Below are 12,923 nucleotides of genomic sequence, written 5' to 3' on the forward strand. Positions count from 1 at the left end.
GTGGCCGGCTGCTCACACGCAGTCCAAGGCCTTCCCTTTTGAACTGAACGCAGTGAACCACAACGATGCATGGGCTGCACAAACGCAGTCTCCGTGCCAGCTCAAGTGGCACACGCAATAAACACAACGAATGGATGGATGAATGGACGGACGCAAACACGGTGCACGGGCCACCACTGCAGGCCCGTGTTGTAGCTGCCAACAGGGCAGTTCTCGCAGCTTGCAAACTGTTGCTTTCTGATCCTGGCGCACATGGCAATGAACAGGGGGGGCAAAGCAAAAATTGAACGGGGCTGGTGAACAGGGGCAGTGGGCATGGCATGGCAAAGGTGATCAGGCAAACATAGCCTGCAGAACAAGGCCGCTGTAGGCAAACACAGCCGGCAGATGAACTGGCCGGCACAGGCCTTGCAGAAAACAGCTGCAGATGATCCGGCCGGTACAGGCCTTGCAGCACAGCAGCTGCAGCCGATCCAGCCGGCACAGGCCTTGCAGCAAAACAACAGCTGCCGATGAAGCTGGCCAGCCTTCGCCGTTCAGTGGAGGTTGGTGGAGGGAGTGCGGTGGTGCTGGCCACTCGGAAGGTGGGCTCGGACCTACTCTACGGTCTCCCTCCCAACCTATCGCCTTTGCCTGTCACTGTCTACACCCACTCCCTTAATTTGTCAAACCCCAATTTAGCCCCAACTTATTTTTTTATTTTTACTTCCCCACTATAAATCGTCCCCTAACCCCCTGTACTGTCCTTGTTCGGCTAACCTTTCCTGTCACCAAGCCTACTCCCAACCCCTACGTTCCCTTCCCGGAGGGGAACAAGGGAGAGCTAGCGTCCTGTGTCGAAGCCCAATGAAGCCTCAGAATGGCCTCCCCAGACTTCAGCGATCTAACCCAAAGTGGGTCCAGCGCCCCACAACGAGAGCGAGGGGATGGATGGTGCGGAGGGGTACACTTCCTCATCTACCCTATCAATTTAACTGTTAAACTACCCCGGGGCTTTCAACAAGCGCCTCGCGCTTAAGCTATTGGTTCTAACAACCCAGATTCCCGTCGCCTGTGTTGGTGTCCTCACAATTTCGGGCCTTGCCCCCCAATTTTCTCTCCGTGCCCTCACACGATCTCATGGCTGGGACGCGTGGCTCCCTTTGGCAGGCACGACCCTCTGCCGAATCTCCCGCTATGGCACCCCCGGGCACTACACTGCCTCCAAGCCTACCAGCTCCCTCAACACCAGGGAGTGCCCCCCATGGCACCTCCCCTGAAACGCACACGTGGCAGGCTGGCTTCCCAGGCCCCTTTCCGAGGGTCACCCGTGCCCACAACACTGCCCACGCGGCTAATGGCGCCCCGGGCCCCCGCACCAAGCAGGCGCACCCGTGCCCACTACGCTATCCCGGCCCCCCATGGGCCCTTGGCCTACTACGGCCGACTAGCCTGGTGCCCGGGGTAACCACTCAGCGATACTCACCTTTCGCAGCCACGCTCCCAGCCCGTCAACAGGGCTCCTGCACCCCTCCAAACGGGTTTCGAGCCTACATTCACACCAACAACAAAACGACCTCCATTTTTCAATTTAACTAACCCCCTAACTCACTCTACACTCACCCCGGGGTCCCTTGGGCGGGAGTCACTCCTCCCCCCAATCACTCATCACACCATGCATTCCCCATTCGCTCCACTCACACAGACCCGCTGGCCTCACACACTCACCAAGCACATGCTTCCACTCAACTTCTCAACTCACACAACACTGAACTCTGCCATCCTTCTAACTACCTCCCCTAACTAACTCGTGCTCCCACGTCGTCCCTTAAACTATAGCACGTTCCATTTCACCTACGTAGCTAAGCTACGTCCCCACTACACATCCAAGGTCTGTCTCTGTCTCCAAATAATCCCATTAATCAATTTCCCAACCTAAATCTCGCTACAATCCCTCTAACTAATCCATTCCACGGGCCCCATGAGGACTTACCCCTGCCCCATGAAGCCAGTCTAGCTATGCTAACCCTTCCCCCTTACTAGTTTCCTAGTATATATATATATATATATATATATATACATGCAGTATATATATATATATATATATGTATATATACATGCAATATATATATATATATATATATATATATATATATATATATATATATATATATATATATATGTATATATACATGCAGTATATATATATATATATATGTATATATACATGCAGTATATATATATATATATGTATATATACATGCAGTATATATATATATATATGTATATATACATGCAGTATATATATATATATATATATATATATATATATATATATATATATATATATATATATATATATATATATATATATATACATGCAGTATATATATGTATATATATATATATATACATGCAGTATATATATATATATATATATATATATATATATATATATATATATATATATATATATATATATATATACATATATATATACATATATATATATATATATATATATATATATATATATATATATATATATATATATATATATATATATATATATATATATATACATATATATATATATATATATATATATATATATATATATATATATATATATATATATATATATATATATATATATATATATATATACATATATACATATATATATATATATATATATATATATATATATACATATATATGTATATATATATATATATATATATAATACATACATACATACATACATACATACATACATCCTGGTGTTGGCGCAGTGGTGAGGGCAGCGGCTTGGGATCCAAAAGGTCCTGAGTTCAAGCCCCGTTGGGCCACTGAATTAATACACCAGGAGGTTGACTCAGCCTGTCATCCTTCCGAGGTCGGCGTAATGTGTTCCAGTGTACTGGGCCGGTGTATATCCCGGTTAAAATAGGTGTACCATATCCCTGTGTCGTAAGAGGCGACCAGGGTTGCGTCAGGAAGGGCATCCGGCGTAAAACATGTGCCAAATCACTATGCGGATCATACGGATGATCCGCTGTGGCGACCCCGAACCGGAGAAGCCGAAAGAAGAAGAAGATATATATATATATATATATATATATATATATATATATATATATATATATATATATATATATATATATATATGGATTCTGAGTGATTCAATACATTTTTTGCCTTTATATTTCAGCAAAATTGTAGCAAAACAATTGGTCTTACAGTTGTACATTCACTTCAACTCGATCACTCTATTTTCTTTCAATTTCAGTCTCTCAAGATGGTAGTTCATGTTAACTATTTGCAATCTCAACTTTGTTCCCCTGCCGACAGAGAAATCAAGGTTTATGGTTGCAAGATGAACTTACAGGGATGGCAAAAGTGAGACAGATAATGATTGGGCAGCCAAACAAAGAGAGTGAGCACAGGCAAAACTACAATTATGTAAATGGGAGACACAGGCAACGGGAGACAAGAAGATATGTGGGTAAATCACGACTTGAACGTCTGGAGGAGAAGGTTCGGACAAACATGAGAAAGTAGGCCATGAATGGGAGAAATGGAGATTTCAAGAAATTGTGCACAATATCAAGATGAAAAGGTTAAAATGCTAATTTTCTGTTTGTAGTTGCAGATATCCCAGAACTGGAAGCTACCACACATTCCAGTGTGCAAAAAGGAATCCAAGAAGCTCAGCAAGGAGCAAGCAACGGTGAACGATGCTGCATATAAATGTAGTGCATGCTCGGAGAAGCTGAAGGTTGACAAAGTGAAACATCGAACTGAGCAGAGTGTGCTTGTTTGGCGTCTAGCTTGAAAGGCAAACTAATCGATATATTCCAGAAGAAGTCGGTAATGTTGGCCACAAAAGCTATCCTTTGGGCCAAGTCCTTCCTCTGTTACCTTCAGCTTATAAAGCGCATAATATCTTCATCCAAAATATCCTGGAATATGGTTCCCCCTATGGGCTGGTGCTGCTGATTCACTTCTTGCCACCAATGAAGTTTTGGAATACAACACCCTCCATGGCAACATCAATCCATGACAGGAGGCCAAATCTCAAGGTATGTTTCTTGCTCACTGCAGGCATGTGCTACTTAATCAGACTTTTTAGTTTTGCTGTATAATGTGCTCTTGGATATAAATGTTGTGGAGGGTAGACATGAATTTGTTGGAGTGGAGATATTATGCAGGTTGGATGGGCATAATTACCTTTGCTGCACATAACTTTAATTGTACAGGACGTATGAAGGTTTGTTCAGAGGCAGTTCCAAGGATGTGGAGGTTGGCAATTCCACGTGAACAGGGACATGAGTGGTGAAAGAAATAAATTCCTCACAGAATGTTCGTTATGAGTGATTTTTGTAGTACTGTATATACTTGAGAGATTTATAAAAAATACTATTTTATGTTGATAACTCCAGGTCTTAGGTATGTTTGATGCATTTAATGATTTCCATGTGAATTACCAATTTTCCATATACGGTACAAGGATATACATTTCATCTCAGACCAACTACATTGATCCCAGATGATATTCTCATGGAATTACTTTTTAATAATTACATATAGCATCAAGTAGTAAAGATAAAAAATTGGAAGGACACTCGGTGGAGCGTATACTTCCGCCAGGCTGATTAGTTTACGTTTTGCATCCCACTAATAGGCCGGATCTGGATTCGGACCTGAAATAAAATTTAATCGACTTGTTCTTGTCTCATAACCAACTCATCCACCAAGTTTCATCCAAATCCGTCGACAACTTTTTCAGGTATCGTGCTATACGGTATATCGTTTTCGCCATATCACTCAATGGTGAACAATTTCATCCGATTAACCTGAAAATTAAGCAGTAATTGCATAGTGCATGACTGAAATTGGAAACGAACTCTTTTTTGAGATCAAAAGGTCAAAGGTCAACTCAATGTCAAACTTCTAAAATCATCAATTTTCAACTGAAAAATCGTTAATTTTCATCTGATTAACCTGTAAGTTAAGCAGCAATTGCATCGTGCATCACTGAATTTGGAAACCAACTATTTTTGAGGTCAAAAGGTCAAAAGATCAAAGGTCAAAAGGTCAAAAAAAAAGACAAAAAAGGTCAAAAGATATGACATATGAGATGTGTAATATAATTATTCAAATTTTCCTGATATGGAAAAAAGGGGGGAATGTGGAAGAAAAGTAATTATATTCATGTACTCTCAATTATAATTGTTGCTGGTGCTTTATAAATGTAATTTTTATGCTACAGGCGAATTAGCTGTCAGTTATGTTTCCCTTTACCTAAGAGTCTTTTGACCTAAATATTGATAAAAGGAATGTCTTACTATGAAACAAGGTGACCTGGTTGATAACACTGCAACTTTTGCCATGATTATGTCATTCTTTTTCACCCAGTGGGCACGTATTGCAGTTTGAGTTCTTTTGCCTAATGCTTATCAGCTAACCCTGTAGTTCTCCCCTCCCATTCTTTGGAATGTCAAATTGTGTATAAGAAGAATTGCTTTGGGCTTTTGTTTCAGTGAAGTCCATTTGAATGTTTCAGTCAAGCATTCAATGTTCTTCCTCCATATATACGAAATTAAAGATTCTCCTTTGAATTGGTGTTCTGATCCAACTTGTGGAAATTGAATTATTTTCCACCACATTGTCTTCTTCTTTTGAGTGCAGCCTTATGGCTGTTGGTTGCATCATTGGTTGGGGACACAGCTATGCTGCTGATTCAATATCCCTATTCCCAGGACACTGGTACTCATTTTTTCTGACCTCAGAAGGATGACAGGCTGAGTCAACCCCACCTGGTATTAATTCAGCAGCAAACAGGGCTCAAACTCAGGACCCTAGGATCCCAAGTCAGCCACCCAAACCACTAAACCAACAGCAGGCTTTGCAAATTGCTGTAATTAGTTGTCTTAAAAAAAAATTAAATTAAAAAAAAAAACAGTAGTCAGGGAATATTGCAAAAATCTGGGAACAAATTCCTTACCAAGAAATTTCTTCACCAATGTGTTCGTAAGGGTGTCCACTAACACATTTCAAAAAGTTTAAATTCAACGCCCCTAGGGGAACCCGTGACAGGGGACAACAAGGGTCAATGACCTTTTTTAAGATCAAATTTTTCTTATATTTACATTCTGTGTCACAGTATCTGACAGGAAGCATCGAAATTATTCAAAGTAGGCTCATTTTAAAGCTAAGAACATATCTGACATGATGATACCTAAAACAAATCAATATGTTAAAAAGTTTACACAATTTTGAGCAAAAAACCATAATTTTTTTTGTCATTTTTGGGGTAAAAATTCACTTTTCTGGTCTACAATTCGTCTTCGAGGTAGATACCCCTTCGTTTCATTTTTCTGAAAGTTTCCAGCAGACTGCCCAAGATATGCAGCCTTTATGTATTACTACCATAACCCGCACTCTGCGCGACATGTTGGGGTGGGTGTGTTTGAGAAAGGAACTGATGCAGAGTATCAGTAGTAATTTTACTTTAATGCAGTAAGTGGAATACAATTTCACTGTTTCAGAACCATTTTATTTACTTTTTTTTGTACCATGCACCTCATATGGTCTTTGAGATAATGTAAGCCGAATATCACGTTACTCGAACGCAGAACAAAGTCGAAGATAGCGCGACACGAAACCACAAACTCGGAAATAATATATAATATAAGTAAAACATTTTGGTATTTATAAAATTGAAATTATGAAAGGTCACTGACCTTTACTGTTTTCCCTTGTTGTAACATAAATTGTAATAACCGTTACAGGTATTTTTCTTTTGTTACCCTAATTTTTTAACCCTAGCTTTTTCCGTTGTAGGGCAGTACAGGCTAGCAGTATGGACGTAGACATTATTCCTGCACCTCCGCTCAATCTCACACTTCGATTGTGAGAGCGGCACTGGCTGCTGCTACACATGACTCTGTTGAGGTCAGTAAAATTTTGTGTAGGTATTTTACTTACATCAACTATGATTACTTTTGATTTGTTTCTGTGTTGATAAAACAAAACAAAAAAACCTTGACATTGGCACATATAAAACTAATTAACTGAGTTAAATAAAAATAGAAGAGGCAATGTTATTTTTTTTTTTTAATTTGGCAAATGCAAATGTTGTGCTGCACTGGGCATCAGTAAACACATGATCGTCATTTTTGTAACGTCACTTGTATTTTGATGTGCCACATTGTTATGAAAGTGCATTTATCCTCAGAAAAGAAGAGTAGCATAGTTAAATAACTTTTCATTGTTAAGTTCACCGCGTTTGCAAAATTCAAGACGCTTTGCTCATATCTTATTCTATTTTCAGGTGCAGGCGGAAGACGCGGACATGCTGATAATGCTGGTACACCATAGCTCAAGCACCAACCATCGAATCTTCTTAACCACATTGAAGGGCTCTTACAATGTCAGGAGGATCCGAGAAGCTCTCTCTGAAAGACAGAAGCAGTACCTGCGGTTTACTCATGCCTTCACCGGTTGTGATATGGTTTCTGCAATCGGGGGCCACGGGAAAACGACTCTATTTGACAGGTTTTGTGCAGGGGACATTGATGAACATATGGACATCTTCCTTGACGTACGGGCTACTAAGGACGTGGTGATCGGGGCTGGTATTGTGATTTTCCAGCACATTTACCATGAACCAGGTACTACTTTGGGTGCAATTCGATACAACATGTTCTTGCGGAAGGCGGTGGCCGGGCTGATCAAACCAGAGACTCTGCCTCCAACAGAGGGTACAGCTGCACAGCATTCTCTCCGTGCCTATCTCCAAACCCGGGACTGGATGCTGCTGCAGAGCATGTCCCCAGTGACTATGGATGGATGGTAGGGGTTCGTGGTTATGATCCAGTTCCAACAGTAGACCCCATGGCTCCTGAGGAGCTGCTCCGGTTCACGACCTGCAATTGTGCTGGAGATTGCAGCAACCGGCGGTGCAACTGCAAGAAGAATGGTGTCAAGTGTATCTCAGCATGCGGAAGTTGTAAAGGCATTACATGTATGAACTGTATCCCTGATGATGTAGAGTCTGGAGAAGACTCAGACCTCGACTCCTGAGGTATTTGACATTGTGGAGCAGTATCAATTTAAACCGTTACACGAAAGCGGACGAACCGATGGTAAACCGATTCCGGATTCCCAGTAACGGTTATTACAATTGATGTTACAATAAGGGAAAACAATAAAGGTCAGTGACCTTTCATAATTTAAATTTTATAAATACCAGAATGTTTTACTTATAATACATTAAGGCTGCATATCTTGGGCAGTCTGCTGGAAACTTTCAGAAAAATGAAACGAAGGGGTATCTCCCTAGAAGACGAATTGTAGACCAGAAAAGTTAATTTTTACCCCAAAAATGACAAAAAATTATGGTTTTTTTGCTCAAAATTGTGTAAACTTTTTAACATATCGATTTGTTTTAGGTATCACCATGTCAGATATGTTCTGAGCTTTAAAGTGAGCCTACTTTGAATAATTTCGATGCTTCCTGTAAGATACTGTGACCCAGAATGTAAATATAAGAAACATTTGATCTTAAAAGGTCATTGACCCCTGTTGACCCCTGTCATTGGTTCCCCTTGGGGAGTTGAATTTAAACTTTTTGAAATGTGTTAGTGGACACCCTCACAAACACATTGGTGAAGGAATTTGTTCCCAGATTTGCCAGATTTCTGATAATATTCCCTGACTCCAGTAAATTTCCTTGGAAGCAAACCCAAAGAAGCTCAGTCTTGGGTCCATTAATGAAAGTTTCGCAATTCTTCAATGCCAAAGAATATGCAGCTGCTGTAGACAGACAGGCAAAAACGAAAAAAAATATGAGACTCAGGTGTGACAGAGGTTACATAAGTGGAAGGAAAGGTAGATTTGAGCTTAACTGCAAAACTTGTAATAGTAAAACAGTAAATGAGCCAATTTCAGTCCACTGCAGGAGGAAAACCTTTCCACCTTGTGTTGAAGGCCATTTGGCAAACTCACCGTCCATGCAACCAATGATGCCAGACAGATTCTGGCAAACCGGCTGTACAGCTGTCAGAATGTCCAGCCAGAGTCAGTCCAGTGTCATTGGCTACCTGGGCTGGCTTGCCAAGTGCAGGTTGGCAAGAGTGAGTAGCCATAGGAATGTAACCAACAACAGTCCAGTAAGTACTAAACTTGATTACTGAGGATTACTAAACTTGCTCGCCAACCTATTTTAGAGGAGCAACATATTCATATATCTGGTTAATAATTATCCTCTGGCTATCCTTTACTTTATAGTACAATGTATAAGTAAAACAGCAATACGAGTAGATACAAGTACATGGGACTCCTATTATGAAAAAAAAAAAACACCTCAGTTCACCAGCTTATGGTTTAAAGCAGCTGTTGCTTACATCGAGAGCAGCTTCTCTTCATCAAATAAGATGAAGTATGCTCACACAAGAGTGTCAAAGTTATTTGGATAAAAGGTAATCGTTTTCTGCTTTCTGTCGTGTACAATTTTCAAGTGTACGTTGGTCTTAATGGTCATCAGTGAGTTGTCCAACGAGTCCTCAATAACCATTTGCTGCATTAAAAAGCACACAAAGTCAAAGGCTTCCAGCAGCTCAGCTGATTTTGGAGATGTAGGCTGCTTGTCTTCATCATCATCATCCTACTTGCCCACTTGTCTTATCATTGTCTGGAGGATTCTGCTTTGCATCAGCAACAGCCTGGAGTAGCTGTTGATCACTCACCTTGCCAGTTGTGATCAACTGTCTATGAACTACACAGACATCAGAAATTCCTCTCACGACATGTGTGGTACGAGAGAAACATCAGCAACAACATTGTCTGTTTTTTTGGAGTCCCCCCAAAAATATCACCATATTTCACAATCTCTCTTTTATTGAAGCAGTTAGCGATTGGATGCATTGCCACATCCCACTGTGCCTCCACAAATAGATGAATAGCTTTGGGATGGGTGACGCTCTTGAGGTCAACCAGGGCAACCTTGCTGTCGTCAGTATGAAGAGCTTCAACGATACGAGAGTAAAGCTTGCACTGGTAATGACCATTGAGGCTTTTGACTAATTCCTGATCCATATAAACAGATTAATAAGATTGTGTTGGCTGGAAGGAACTCAGATGTGATACATAATCATGTGAGATTATCAGTTGGGTGAGATGAACAATTGGCCATTATTGGGCGTGTAAAATGACCGTGGACCAAGAGCGTGCAATCCTACTGATGATAACAGTCTTTGAAGGTATCTCTGCCACTCATCATCTAAGTTTTTGCATTTGAGAAAAAGCTTTGACACGTTCTTCAAAAAGTGCCCTGGCTGATGGGATTTCCCAATCATCACCAGGGGAAGCTTTTCACTTCCATGCATGCTGGCCACATATCTGGAGAGTGACCCAGTCCTTTGCAGTTTTCCCACCAGACAGCATGAGTTTCCATGTAGCTGGAACATGACACCGATAAGGAAGTCCTTGAAAGAAGAGGCCAGTGTGAAACAGGTAATAATATGATTCAATCTCTGATGATAAGAACAGGTCAATGATCTTTGATAGTCTCAGCTTTCCATTGCTCAGCAGCCAATGGTCATCTGTGGCTTCTTGCATGATTTTATTTTTGAAGACAACCTTGTCTTCCACCATGTCATCCAACCTTCAGATGGGTAAAGTCTTTTGCACATCTCTGCTGCAAGGTTACTGGTTCTGCTGCAAGTCTTTGAGCCTGAAGGTGTATGTGTGTGTGTGTGTGTGTGTGTGTGTGTGTGTGTGTGTGTGTGTGTGTGTGTGTGTGTGTGTGTGTGTGTGTGTGTGTGTGTGTGTGTGTTACCACCTATTTCAGCATGACTTCGCCCAAGGGAGGTTCCTCTCCCTTCTCCTCACGCTGCCTTCCCCTCCCTTATTAGATGTAAAAATGTTGGTTACATTGCAAAACTTTGTCGAACTGCACCAGTAGGGTTAGCGCCTTTGGCGGGTCATTGTTATATATACCCATAGGCACCACCATCTTGCGGTTTGCACATGTTCTGACCTGGCATTAAAGTATTCCTCTCGTTCATAAGTCCTATGTTTGGTCGTGATTCATTGACCTGGAGTCCCCCGTCACTACCTTACTGTCAAGGTGGCAGCGGTACAATACGTTTCCATGTATTTTCCAGCTCACAACTTAGCGGTACTTCACGAAAAACTACTGATCATGAGTGCCATCGCCGGACGCCGATCTTCTGCATCCATCACAAATGGGTGAGTGGCCTACCAGCTGAAACTACAGATGCGTCATGAACACCGACTTGTTTGTATACCCTATCCATGAACGAGAGTGACAACCTTCCCACCACCAGAATGACCACGACACACCGTGCGCCAAGACAGTGGCCCCTCGGCAAATCCAAAACTGTTAACTCATTCGAAAACTGGAAACATAACTTCCAATATTAGACGGGGCACAAAAAATGGAAAACGCAATGGAAGCAGCAAGTCGTGTTAAATTTTGGTAACATACTTTTTTGGACTAAATTGACCCTGCTGATTATGAAAATCACTTTTGCTAAACTGGATATTTTTTTTTACCAGAACCCCACAAATTCAAGATGGTGAAAACGATGGCCACCAAAAGAAATGAACCCATATCTTGGCTTCGACCGATGATGCAGATGGAATTTTAATGCTACAAATGGGATTTTAGGGTTCCAAACTCAAACAAACAAACAAAAAAAACATGAAATTAGACTGCACAGCAAGTACTTTAAGAGTTTTCAAAGTATTAACTTTCTTTTCATGCATGTGCCATGATCATGGCACCCGCAGAGAGAACAACACTGCACGTGTGATTTTCGGCACTTGCACATGCGAGATTTGCACACTTCTTTCTTGCAGCTGCATGACACAACGTCTAAGTATTTCTTTGGGACCGAGACTATTGTCGTTAGCACTGGTATCAACTTAGATGGGTCACTGGTCTCCTTCTGCCAACTGAAAATTATTGCATCACCTGGATCTGGCGTGCTGCTGCAGGCCAGTTCCCACAATGACGCCTGATAGTGGGCTCGTTTGATGTGTTGCCACTACGCATCGCTTGTTGGTGGAAGACATTCTGTCTGACTGGTTTTCACAAAAAGCCATCTACGAGCATCGTCATTTGAGTCGGCGCTGGCATCGTACACCTTGCAGAAGAACTTTTCTGATGCCATGGATTGCTTCTTCAGTCAAGGGAGCTTTGCCAAGACATTCCAACAGTGCTGGGTTTTTGCTAAATACTTTCCAAATCACTTTCTTTGTGTGCCCTCGAATGTACAACGTCTTGTTGCAGCCAGAAATCGCATGGAAGGCAAGCAGTGACACCAAAATATCAGGTGACAGACAGCGATGGATATCATGAATGGGTATGAATCTCTGCTTTTTCTAAGTTCCCATCATCATCCATAGGTTCGTGCATCACATCTTGTCAAGGTGGTAGACCAACATGAGGAAAACATCAGTGTGACTAACTGATACAACTACTGTCGCACAGGAGCTGTGTACTGCATCTAGGAGAATTCTCGCGTCGGCTTATTCATGTGCTGCTTTCAGCGGTATCACGTCAGTGGAAGAATTTGTTGATTGTACCTCAGTTTCGTCTTCAAGTACTCCAGCCACAACCACTTCAGTGTGCAAAATACCTTGCCTGATCTCCTGAGAGATGAACCATATCAAGTCTGATTTGTTTTCATCAATTGTGAGAGGCACGTGGTGACCATCGATGGCTCATCTTATCGGATGACATGTTCCAGTCTGCCACTTTTGGGTTGCACCTTTCACTAATCCAGGCACTTATTGAACAAAGTTCACATCGATATGGTGGTATGTCCATATAAGTATGTCCACGATAAGTTGGCAGTGAGGTTGCCAAATGTGTGTGCATTAGCAGGTTTGTCAAGAGATACAACCAG

General features: G+C 41.6%; 1 pseudogene across 1 annotated transcript in view; it reads left to right on the forward strand.

Annotated features, from left to right (window-relative positions):
- Positions 1-10,806, forward strand: part of LOC147024410 (uncharacterized) — a 41,730-nt pseudogene extending 30,924 nt beyond the window's left edge. Inside the window, exons 2-3 of the transcript XR_015059015.1 lie at positions 3,629-4,064; positions 7,319-10,806. The product of XR_015059015.1 is annotated as an uncharacterized LOC147024410 (transcript). The remainder of the gene's footprint in view (positions 1-3,628; positions 4,065-7,318) is intronic.
- The last annotated feature ends 2,117 nt before the right edge of the window (positions 10,807-12,923 follow it).

The sequence above is a fragment of the Eptatretus burgeri genome, chromosome 6 (genome assembly GCF_056783735.1).
Source record: "Eptatretus burgeri isolate ZD-2024b chromosome 6, Ebu_testis_v1, whole genome shotgun sequence".
NCBI lineage: Eukaryota > Metazoa > Chordata > Myxini > Myxiniformes > Myxinidae > Eptatretus > Eptatretus burgeri.